At 43.3% G+C, this 13,074-nt stretch overlaps 1 protein-coding gene across 3 annotated transcripts in view; it reads left to right on the forward strand.

Moving 5' to 3' along the window:
* The window catches only part of LOC126281527 (uncharacterized), a 58,934-nt gene that overhangs the window by 2,759 nt on the left and 43,101 nt on the right, over nt 1–13,074 (forward strand). For 2 of the 3 annotated variants that reach the window (XM_049980568.1, XM_049980571.1), the window contains exon 1: nt 11,394–11,742. The exons of the other annotated variant lie outside the window; for it this stretch is intronic. The gene's annotated coding sequence lies outside the window, so the exon portion shown is untranslated. Of the gene's footprint in view, nt 1–11,393; nt 11,743–13,074 lie in introns of those variants that run through there. 3 annotated transcript variants of the gene reach the window in all.

Below are 13,074 nucleotides of genomic sequence, written 5' to 3' on the forward strand. Positions count from 1 at the left end.
GCCTCTGTCCGGCATCACTTTGAAATTCCTATTGCCATCCGTATAACTTCGTTTGTTTCCCACGTTCTTCTTCAAAATATTTACATTTGCCTGTTAACTAGCAATATTTCTGCCATTACTTACCAAAAAACTGCTATGAGCTCATTGACTGCTCATAGACAAATTTTCCATAATTATGAGACATAGCCTGCATGCAGCACCCGCTGTTGCAAACAAGAGGACACGTTTAATATATGGTAGTCTGAGCACAATTATCGAGTGATATTTTGAGAGTATATTGTTTACGAAGGTATATCTTGAACCATTCTCGTAACAAGTCAAAGCTTTCCTTTTACCATCCTAAGATATTCCATTTCTGTTCATCTGAAAAGTATTTACACGTTTGCAGAGAAAAATGTTCAGAACACAATCCCTGCGCTACTGATGGATGAGCAGAGAGCAGAACTGTAGAACTTTGCGGAAATGGATCATACTGCTTAACATCGCAAAAGCCAGAAATTGCGTGGCCAGTTCCCGTAGACACATAAAGAAATTTTCGTGTTCACAGCACCTGTGAACTAAACATTGTGCCATTCTTTGAGAAAAAATTATTGATGCACAAAATTTGCCACACGTCTTTGCGCTCTAGTAGAATTAGCAATTGTAATTTTTCATTGAGAATTGACAGCGTGAAACATGTAACAGCTGTCCAGTACTCAGTGCTGGTTCTTGACATGCCATCTTGCTTTTAGTGTCAGCTATCTTCCTAGTGTATAGAGCTTGGAAGTGACAGAGGCGACTTTGAGATAAGTGGATAGAATTCTACGGGATAATTGGATGGTGTTATCGACTACGATTCTAGTTAAATGTCGAAGTTACTTCCAGAACGTATTGTTTGTTTCTAAATTCTCATCAGACCTTAACAATGGGCTTCAGCTATTTGAACAACTTCGCCGTAATAAATATTAGAGAGATGTCAAAAGCGCGAAATCATATTTGGCTTGTTACTGGAAAAGCAAATTATTTGAGAATTGACTGAACTAAACTTCATAGCTGAAAATAAATTGTTTAGTGGCTATTGCGATTTCAAATCACTAGTCATTATCAACAGTCCATACACACTTCATAGCCGACGGCTGCGTCAAAGAATGCTGAGAGTCAACATTTCGATGAAGCTCCAGCTAGAGGGGTATTGATAATGGCTAGTCAGTTTTAACTGATGTTGGCATCAAATAGTTTATGTGAGCATTGATTCCAAACTTGGGAAAGTAATTATAGAACACATGTTCAAAATGGTTCAAATGGCTCTGAGCACTATGGGACTTAACTTTTGAAGTCATCAGTCCCCTAGAACCTAAAACTACTTAAACCTAACTAACTTAAGGACATCACTCACATCCATGCCCGAGGCAGGATTCGAACCTGCGACTGTAGCGGTCGTGCGGTTCCAGACTTAGAGCACACGTCTCTGAATTTTCTTCGCTTGACTATTATTTATGAGACGTTAAAGTATCGGCTTTTCCTTTTAGGGACGGGGTGTGAAAGAATCTGAAACACATTCAGCACTATAATTTTTTTTACGTAGACTGTCACGCTATCCTGTGGAGTAGTCTTCTTGTGTGACGACGTTTAGCGACGGATATAGTTAAGTCTACAGGAAACGACCTAACATCTATAACGGGGTAAAACGCTGTCGTACACTGTCGCTTAAAACTAAAAGCACCACCTATTTCACAAAATTTGGAATCCCTTACCGTGCGTTCTTAACCGGGAGCATTTCTAGAAACACTGAATATCCCTGGATGCAAGGCTTAGATTGGAGGGTGCTGCAACCAAGAACTAAAGTTGTCCTTCAACCAAAATTCTCACAAAGTTTAGCTACTTTTTATCTGTTTTCGATAGATACTGGAAGTTCAGAGACAAAGAACCCAGACGTATCGTTCAGTCACAAACACATACCTCTTGATGAAGTATCTCTCAGGTAAATTGTTTACAGAATTTTTTATTCATAAAGTTTTGAAAAAGCTTGCAGTCGCCTTAATTGAAGATTTACTATACATCGGTTAAGTCTTCCCGTATTCCTTTGTAAACCTTACATTTATGGCATTGAAGCACTGTTTGTAATGTATTCACTTATCATAATACATGGCGTTATTATGTTGCGTCACGTCACGTTCTAAGCCGGTCTTGATTCAAGACGAACCGTCTTTGAGAAATCTATGAACAGCTTTCTGTTTGTCTTAGTATCTTGATTAATGCATTGTAGAGTGTTCGTCCAAACTGGTGTGAAAAACACCTTAAAATTAATCCTACATTGTCCTGTGTACTATATCAGTGTCTATTTTTTCGTCTCAAAAGCGTACTGTTCGTCAGTCTGGGGCACATTCTAGTTAGAGGAGATTCAAGGAGGAGCTAGTTTGTTTATTTAGCGTCAAAGAAATGCTCGAAAAACTACGATGGAAGACGCCAGGAAAAAAAAACCATTCATAACTTGAAAGAGCGGTTTCTTTAATTCCGAGAACGAACTTTGCAAAGCGTATAAATAAATGTGCTTATTCGTCTTGTAAGTACCTCGCATAATGACACTGACGATGAATAAGAAAAATATTGATTTTTGCAGAGCAGTAGTGCCAGTATCTGCGAATTGAACAGGTATCGGAAAAATGAAAATGATACATTATGTAATGTTCACACTGGGAAGTGGCTTTCTGTATACATACTGAGAAACAGCCGAATTTGCAACGCTGCATCTCTAATCACAAATTTATCGATAAACTTATCTTCAGAACAAACACAACTTAGTCCTGTTTATTTGTTTCTCAGGCTTAGTGGTCCCAGATTAACCAAAACTACTTGGTTATGGAACAAGTAACTCTCGTAACGCCGAAAAAAAACACCATATGAAAATCGATAGATTTGTGACAGTATTCACATATCAGCCATTACAATACAGCAGAAGTTTGGAAACTACTACGAACAACACCTACGCAGAATTAAGTGTATCACAAGGAAACCTTTCAATATAAATCTGAAGCCCTGAGGCATATTGCTAACATTATAATTTATGTGGGAAGGAAATGAGTGGTGGAGACTAATGCACAGTCTTCTATACAATGCTTAACAACGGGTATTACCCAAATGCAGATAGGTAAATCTGTCTGGTGTTCAGTGAATTTATGCTGCAGTTCCTATTGAATGAGTTCATGATAATAAACAATAATAGAATGATGAAGCATGTGTACTTGTATTCACTGAATTTACGCTTAATGTGCGAAGGATATGCGAATACACAGACATTCGCAAATTATGCCACAAGACACAAGAAAAGTCAGCTTTCACTTTTCACTATCAATGGGAGAGCCCAGCAGCATTCGGTTACTACGTAAATCAGCTGATTCATTTAGCCAGCGACGGCATCGTAATTTGTTTATGAAGTGTCATTGAACTCGTAAGGAAGAATGTAGGTTCAAAAGACACCTTTAACGTATGTACGCCAATAAAATACTACACCATCCTAGATCCCGGGTCTTGTAGAGAAAAGTATGAAGTGATCTCTGCCTGAATGTAATTATGCTCCAATATTTTGGAAACTTCGAATGACTAGAAAACTTCCAAATGAGTAGAAACACATTCCTAATCTTGTGCACAGAATGAGCAAATGTTTCGCCAACAGCTAGTGATTGTGTGCAAGAACCACTGACACTCACATAGCAGTTCACAAGTTAGTCTGTTACACAACATACGATTGTTGCCAAGCGGTGCAGATCTGCACATCAAGCATAAAAATAAGCGATTGTGTATCTCTGTTCATGAAGTGTAAAGAACTGTGCTTCCTCTGAATTAAATTATAGAAATGAATAATTTCTTCGTTTCCTCCACTGCACGCTGCATCACTTCAGTAAGCAACATTAAAAAACCCAAGTAACAATATGACAATCAAACCATGACTCAAGACGAGTAGGATCTTTTTCTTGCAGCAAAAATCGACTGCAGGAGGTGAAATTATTCAGCCAAAACTGCATTTCCAGAACTGCCGCGACAGTGTTTATACGCGAAACCAGTAACGGTATTGAGGAATACGAAAAACTCGATACGGTGACTCGTGGAAACGTAGTGTGTAAGATCCTGTGTGCGAACCTGGAAATGAAACAGCCACTTACGACGGAGAGAAAGAATTTATAAGAATAGTAGCTGCAATCCTTTCAGCGTCGTCAAACCAGTAATCAGAGGGAAGTGGCAGAGTTTATACCAGCATTGGCACGGAATTGACGCCTAAGTTGTGGCATGAGAAACATATACTTCTACTAATATACTTTTAAGTCAATGTACAGTGCACAGCTGAGGGCTCATAGTACCAGTATCTTCTATTTTCTGACTTATTCCATTCGCGTATTAATCGAAGGAACAATTACTGTCTGTATGCCTCAGAACGTGCCCAAACCTCTCCTGTTCCCATACACGATGGTGGGAGCATAATGGTCGAATATAGGTTCTCTAAATGTATCCAACATAGTTTCGCGAGAACTGAATCGCCTTTCTTTTAAGATTATCATTTAAATCCCCCGAGCTCATCTGTTTTAAATTTATATCAGCTATACCGATCCGACCAGTGCGTCTCTAAATTCGTTCGATGACTGATCTCAGGCCTACTTGGTAAGGACTTCAGACACGGGAACAATTCTCTAAGCTTGGCCACACTAGCGCCTTCAAACGGTTTACTTTACAAATACAATGAACTTTCCCTAAGTGACAGATGTTTCATATAGTATTACCTAAATACTTATACGATGCGACACGTTTAAGATGTCCACCACTAATCTTGTAATCAGATATTGTCGGGTTCTCTCTTTTTCTTATAGGCATCGCCTTACATATACCAACATTTAAAGAGAGCAGCTGTTCACCATAAATTTGTTTGTCTAAATAACAATATAAAGAAAAAGTTAAATAAGCGGTTCCAGCTGTTGCACAACCATCTTCAGATCATAGCTCCTAATGCAACTGATATCGTAAAGCTTATTGTTATTCCACTTGCATTCAGAGCTATGATGTAAGATGGCTCTTAAACAATTGAAACCTGCTATCTAGCTGCTTCTACATATTACGATCAAGACAAGAAATAAATATATAGTGAATTATTATGAATCTCGTTTCTCCCTAACTATGTTGGATCTTACGAAGAGCTGCCATTCATGACACCAGGTGGAATATGTTGTCCAAGTCTTCCTGCATTTTCTTACATTCCTTGCTGAAGGTTCAAGAATACTCGGCCTCATATTCAACCACACGAAACAGCCATATCGCATTGACTAACAGCCAGTCACGTCTTCCTTCGCTGTTCTCGTATTCAGCCACAGGAATTAAGAAGCATACATTGAAACAGGTAGTTAGGAGAAAGGAGATGTCACACCGTCTGCAAGAGGGAGCACGGATCGATTCACAATATTACCTGTCAGATATCTATGACATCCATCTTTTCCAGATTCTTGGGAAACCACGAACATCAGTAGTAATGAAGACCACTGTGAGTGAATGCGAAAACATGAAGAACAGTATGGGCAAATAAATAAATGTTTCAGGCAGTCATTTGCCGTAAGTTGACTGTAGCATAACCGTCACTGTCACACTTACGAAACTATGAATTTTTGTTTATCCCAAGGCAATAGAACTGAAAAACAGGTACACGTACAAACAGTGTAGCGATGAATAAATGTAAATCCGAAACAGGTAACGGTGCTATATTTATAAAGTAAGCAAAGCCAAATCGTGGCTGTTTGGGTTCTGTGTGCTACCACTCGGTATCCTGCAAAAGCTTACTTACCGAGTTCCAGATCCAGCATAAATTGCGGAATGTAGGTGCGTGCTACAGCCTCCAATGTACTATCCCGTAGGGACCGCGAAGACAAGAGTATACATACAGCGTGCACACAGAGACGCAAGCCGTCATTCTTCCCACGCTCTACTGGTGAATGTGTCGGGAAGAAGCATTAACATCTAGTGCTATGAAACATACACTCTACCATGCACTTCATAGTGGTTTCAGACTATAGATGTCACACTTCTTAAAATATTTAAGGATTTTATACCATGATCGAATGAATTTCTTTGAGGATTCCCAGTGTGCGGAGTGGATGGTTGTACAAAATGAAAAAGTACTGTTTTAAACAGATCGACCTCGTTTTTGGGAAGATGGAGATTCCAAACACTAGTCGGCCATCCTGATTTATAGCTCGTAAGAATTAAGACATTAGCTGGCAGTGGCCATTGATTTATATTAATGGAGAAAATTGAAAATTTGTGCCGGACTGGGATTCGAACCCAGGTCTCCCACTTATCAGGTCAGATGTACTGACCACTACACCATCCAGACACAGTGGTCAACACAACAGCACGGACTACACCAACACGCCTCCCGTCACACCCAAAGTCTCAAGTTAAACCACACACTAATGATGTAGTGCCTGTCCTGATGTTGATTTTCCGTGGTTTGCCCAAATCAAATAATACAAATGCCGGGATGATTCCTACTACAAGGCCATGGCCGACTGCCTGTCCCCTACTTGTCGAACCAGACTTGTAAGTATGTAAATGCCTGTATGTATGAATTACGTTATTTTTGTTCTTAAATTCTAATAGTATGACATGTTTGGTGTCCCTGTGAAGGTGATCCACGGATGAATGAAATTACTACTACTATTGCTGCTACTGCTCAGGGAGTTGCGGCTGTAGCTTTCATGGTGTCAGAGTCTCATCCTGGCTCGCTACAAACTCATACTCCCAGTAGCTTACCAAGATGTGAGTCAGATATTCATACAAGCTATTATCCGCCTTGAAGATGTCCTCCGCAGATTGGAACGAAACGCTGGTTTTTCCAAGAAATTCACTCGACCTAGCCTGATGTACTTCTTCCACTTGACGTTAATCTCGTCTAGGACGCGTTCCACTGTACTTAAATGTTGGCAGTTTACTGTATTTAAACACTGCTGCCGGATGTCTTTCTCGTTAAAGAAGTTGTGACCCGCCGCACGTGTTAATGCGACTGGTTCCAGGATTGGTAGTTATATGGCCCCGGATTGATCCCTACCGGCGGATTAACGACGCGGGCCGGTGTGTCGGCCACCTGGATGTGGTTTTTAGGCGGTTTCCTACCTTCCGATAGGTGAATACCAGTCTGGTTCCCATGTTCCACCTGAGATACACACTACGCAAATATATTTTTTTCACTTCCATACAGAATTTACGCTATACGCAGACAGATTCGGTACACAGCTTCTGTCCTGGGAAGTGAATGGGAAACTGATGAGATTAGTTGTTTGGTCTCATACATGCTTAACTCAACAGCAGCAGCAGTTACCTAAGGGAGGGAAGTCATGTGCACCTCGTATTTCAACCCTTCATTTGGCAATGTTGTTCTCAAACAATATTAAAATTGCGCACTTTTTTGTGTAGCATGTTTCACGTTTCGTCCTTGGATGGGTAATGGTGCTTGCAAACAATGTTTAAGCTCTCACATACAGTGATATTCTGTTGCCTCTGGTGAAAAGTTCGTGAATAGTGTGCATCTTTAAAAGACATCGTGCAAGGACGTGTGAGCATCAGTTACCAGTGCAGCAGTTTCTCTCGATTTTGTGGCGCTGTTATTTTACTGTGCAATGAAAACTCATAGTAAACGAAAAGAGGAAGTCTTGAGGGTAAGTTATTGGACAATTGGTTTTGAGTACTGGATAGAAAACAAGACCACAAGAAGAAGTAAACACGAGCTCCTGAGCCAGTGAATGACGTTTCTAGTCACTGGCCACAACAGGGATAGATGAGAAGATACGGACTCCGTCCTCAGAGACAGTCAACTGTAGAATGTGGATAACGTGGGATTGTTCTGTGCTTTGTAAAACAACGGAGTTGTTTTAAGACATTTCACATGCAGTAGAGCAAAATGCAACCATTTTGCAGCCACTGGTACAGCATTGTAGTATTTTGTGGGCTGTGATACTTACAGGTGACGTAATGTATTGTGAAACAATGTGTATAAAGTTGTGCACATGACCATATTCATCTATTTTAAGTGAGTTAAAGCCTTGACTTCATAATATTTTGTCTATGCCAAATAACTGATTGCGTATCGTGTTTTCTGAGGCGGAAAGTAGGGACGAGACCAGAATTTGCTTAAACGTCCGCGGAAACAGCCTAAAACCTTCAGACTGCCCGGTGCACAAGCCACCGTCGTAAATTCGCCGCGCGAGTTTGATCCTGGTCTGGCAGATCTTCCAATCTCACAACCTAGCGCGCTATGCGTTACATAGCAGATGATTCGACGATGCATAATAGCCAGGAAAATTTCAATAAGTGTGTCATTTTCGACCGTGAAAATTAAAATTTTTGTTAGGTTACACTGACGTGACAAAAGTCATGGGATAGCAATATACAGACGGCGGTAGTATCGTGTACACAAGCTACAAAATGGCAGTGTATTGGCGGAGTTGTCATTTGTACTCAGGTGACTCAAGTGCAAATGTTTCGAATGTGATTATGGGCGCACGACGGTAGTTACCAGACTTTGAACGCGGGATGGTTGTTGGAGCTAGAAGCATGAGACATACCATTTCGGAAATCCTTAGGGAATTCAATATTCCGGGATCCACAGTGTCAAGAGTGTGCCGAGAACACCAAATTTATGGCATCCGCTCTTAGCACGGACAATGCAGAGGCCGACGGCCTTCACTTAACGACCGAGAGCAGCGGCGTTTGCGTAGCGTTGCCACTGCATCCCCTCTCAGCACGGACAATGCAGAGGCCGACGGCCTTCACTTAACAACCGAGAGCAGCGGCGTTTGCGTAGCGTTGACACCGGTTCCAGTCTGTAATGACCATATTTATTTATTTATGCATTTATTTTACCTGGCAAGATTAGGGCCTTCAGGCCCTCTCTTACACCTAACCAGGCATACTCAGATTGAACGAGTTACAGTTTCTACTTAACATTAAGGACATATAGCCTATTATGCAGTATTGATGTTAAAGAAAAAAATAGATATTATAACAGTAGTACAATGATAATTATAACAATAAAAATAATTATAACAATCAATAATAATAATAATAATAGTAATAATAATAATAGTAATAATAATAGTAATAATAATAATAATAATGACTATGTATATGAAAGTAAACATACTTTTCTTTTCTGAATGTCAGTCACATTGTTAGTTGGGAATTTTGTCGTTATGTTCTTGCAGCTTGTGAGTTATTCTCATCGAGCACAGACATGAGACGATAGAATGGGGTGAATGAGATATATAAGAGGTAGATATTCATGGGAAAAAAAAGATATGAAGATGGTTATTACAGACTGAAACCGGTCATCGTCTAAAGAATTCATTTGTGATCAGAGACTGGAATAAAAAAGCATTTTACTGTATTGGATCACTGTTTGTACACGCGATTATGTCGCAGTTGGTGAAAAATCCCATTGGTGCATGAAGTCCGTGAGTTGCTGCAAATGATCTCCGAGTACCCGAACATAGCCATTCCAAGTCAATGATAGGTTCAGTTGGAACACAGGACACAGTCCGTTCCACGTAAACACAGCCCACACCATTATGGAGCCACCAACGGCTTGCACAGTGCCTTGTTAACTTGTTCCCAAAGCTTCGTGGGGTCTGCGCCACAATGGAACCCTATCATCAGCTCCTACAAACTGCGAACGGGACTCATCTGACCAGGTCACGGTTTTCTAGTCGTCTAGGATCCAACCGATATGTCAGGAGTCCATGAGAGGCGCTAAAGGAGATGTCGTGCTGTTCGCAGAAAGCATTCGCGTCGGTCGTCTGCGCCCATTAAATCCAAATTTCGCCACACAGTCCTAATGGATACGTTCGTAGAGCATCCCGCATTCGGTCATTTCTCGCAGTGCTACTTGTCTGTTGGCAGTGGCAACGCTACGCAAACGTCGCTGCTCTCGGTCGTTAAGTGAAGACCGTCGGCCTCTTCATTGTCTGTGCTGAGAGGGGATGCCATAAATTTGGTGTTCTCGGCACACTCTTGAGGCTGTGAATCTCGGAATATTGAATTTCCTAAGGATTTCCGATATGGTATGTCTCATGCGCCTAGCTCGAACAACCATCCCGCGTTCAAAGTCTGGTAACTCTCGTCATGCGCCCATGATCACATTGGAAACCTTTCCACGTGAGTCACCTGAGTACAAATGACAACTCCGTCAATACAATGCCATTTTGTAGCTTGTGTACATGGTACTACTGCCGTCTATACAGGGTGAGTCCATCACCGTTCCCTTTGGATCCCTACGTAATTCGGTGCTCTCCGATACACACGATCGAACAGCGGAGGAGTGGTACTCAAGCGTCAACCTTAGGTTACAATATCTCCGGATGTAATTAACATTTTACAATGCAACAAACAGCACTGATTACGTATTTGTTTATATGTTCAGATGTGCTAGCAAAACTAACGGGGTTCCATTTAAAAAAAACGTAGGTTTGTGTTAAAAAACATACTTCCGTGCATTTTTTTTTATGGTTTGTATTAACCAATTACACTAGCCCCTCTCCTCACGTTCGGTCTGTGGAATCGATTCGTCAGTATTTGATGTGGTTTACGAAATATAAACAGCGGTAACGTTAGGTGACTCACTCTGTATATTGCTATCCAATGACTTTTGTCACATAAGTGTAACTTAATTTAAAATGTAAAATTTCACGGCCGAAAATGACACATTTATTGCAGTTTTCCTGACTATTATGCGTCGTCGAATCATCTGCTCGTACTATGTAACGCACAGGGCGCTAGCTTGTGAGATTAGAAGATCTGCCAGACCAGGATCAAACCTGTGCGGCGAATTTCCGACGGTGGCTTGTGCACCGGGCAGTCTGAAGGTTTTAGGCAGTTTCCCGCGCGCCTTTAAGCCTCGGACGAGACGCGCCCTCGCGGCTGGCCAGACGGCGACTCGCGCCTCCGCTGGCCTCACCCCCCAACCCGCTACACAGCTACGTTCGATTCCCCCGCGCACTGTGCGTGAACCTTGCGCCATCAGCTCCGCCCCACGCCGCCCTCCCACCACTTGGCCGCCAGTCAGCGCCCCCCCCCCCCCTTGCCGTCGCGCCTTTGCGGCCACCCTCCCCCGCGCCTGGCGCCCTGGCGGTTTTTTCCCCCTTCGCCTCTCTTTTCCTCCAGTTCCTCCCTTCCTCCGCCTATCTGCCCAATATAACGCGCGCGTAAACCACCCTCTGTGCGTCGTTCCTGCACCCCCCCCCCCCTCCTCTCCGCCGCCGCACCACCCTCGCGACCACCACCCCTTTCTCTCTCTCGCGCGCGGGCCTCGCCTTCTCGAGGTGGCCACGGCGGCCGGCGAGGCTGTGTGGTAAAAATTTCCCCAGTGCGCCCAGAGACGCGACGCCGACCGGCAGGGCATCAGCCGCTTCGCGCCCTCCTCCGCCCGCCAGCGAGCAGTCGGGAAGGCGCTATCAGAGAGTGCGCTTGCGTGTGTCTGTGTCCCTCCGCCCCTTCCCGGGCCGCGGTGTGTGCGTGCGCGTAAAAAGTGCGTGGTCGCAGCGGGCGAGCGCCGGGCCAGCCGCTCCGGCAGTCGCGACCCACCGTCCGTCCACACGCGTCTCGCTTCTCCTCCGCCGCTGCCGAAGACGGCGCTGCAGACGCCGACCAAAACACGAACACTCAGGGGCGTGACATGAGCTTCGCGGGCCTCCTCGTTCACAGCTGCGCCGGCTTTGCGTCTCCGTGACTTTCCAGGTACGTAACTGGCACCCCGTTCGCTACAGTGCATTATTATCAGCAGCTGATTTCGTCGCCGCTACGACCGGTGATTCACTTCAGTTCTCGTGCCTGTGGTATACCGTCATAACAGCTACTTCCCGTCGTGACGAGGCGAACAAATAAACGGTGCCAATATTCACACTTTCAGTATTGTGTACAACATTCATCTTTCTACTCCATTGCGTTTCAGTAACTTCGCAAGTACGTGCCTGGCAATTTTCAGTGCATTATACCCAGCAGCTCTTTCGCCGCTGGTACTAGTGACTGAACTCAATTCACAAGTAATTACGGTTTTTATGGCTGTGGTGCATGCAAAAATATATATATATTATGTGATCAGAGCAATCCTTACTAAACTGAGGATTAGGACGTACTGGGTGTTGTGTGATGTCCTTAGGGTAGTCAAGTTTAAGTAGTTCTAAGTTCTAGGGGACTGATGACCATAGATGTTAAGTCCCATAGTGCTCAGAGCCATTTGAACCATTTGATTAGGACGTTTTTCCGTCGACCCCTTCAGTCAAAACACCATCGACGTTGTACACGATACGTCAAACTATGGAATTGGGTATGACGACAATACGAAAATGTAGGCAACTGCTTCGTCCCGCTGTGCCGACTATGCCGTATTCCCCCGTGTTTGCGTTCTGTGTACATCTTTCTACTCGGTTACATCTCGTTGCAGGACGTTGAATGGACTTTTACAAACAGCTGCATATCCGCCAGTAGTTGCTCAAGTGTTTTTGTGTTGTGATCGTCAGTCCGAAGACTGTTTTGACGCAACTTTCGATGCTAGCTTTTCTTGTGCAAGCCTCTTCATTTCTTGGTAACCATTGCAACCGACATCTACTTTAATCTACTTGCTGTGGTCAGACCTTCGTATCCTCTTGCAGTTGTTACCTCCCCCCTCCCTCCCTCCCCCCCCCCCCCCCACCTCACACACACATTTCTCTTTATTACCAAATTTATGATTCCTTGATGTGTCAGAAGGTAAAGATGACAGGCGACACTCGAAGGAGTCAACAGAAGAGAGGTCTAATCCACAAGAGTGTGTTTTGAGTTGCCGGCCGCGGTGGCCGAGCGGTTCTATGCGCTTCAGTCCGGAACCGCGCGACTGCTACGGTCGCAGGTTCGAATCCTGCCTCGGGCATGGATGTGTGTGATTTCCTTAGTTTAGGTAGGTTTAAGTAGTTCTAAGTTCTAGGGGACTGATGACCTCAGATGTTAAGTCCCATAGTGCTCAGAGCCATTTGAACCATTTGTTTTGAGTTAGTAGAGGTTTTGCATTCGAAGACAAGAACATTATAGAAT

Source organism: Schistocerca gregaria, chromosome 7 (assembly GCF_023897955.1).
Source record: "Schistocerca gregaria isolate iqSchGreg1 chromosome 7, iqSchGreg1.2, whole genome shotgun sequence".
Lineage (NCBI taxonomy): Eukaryota > Metazoa > Arthropoda > Insecta > Orthoptera > Acrididae > Schistocerca > Schistocerca gregaria.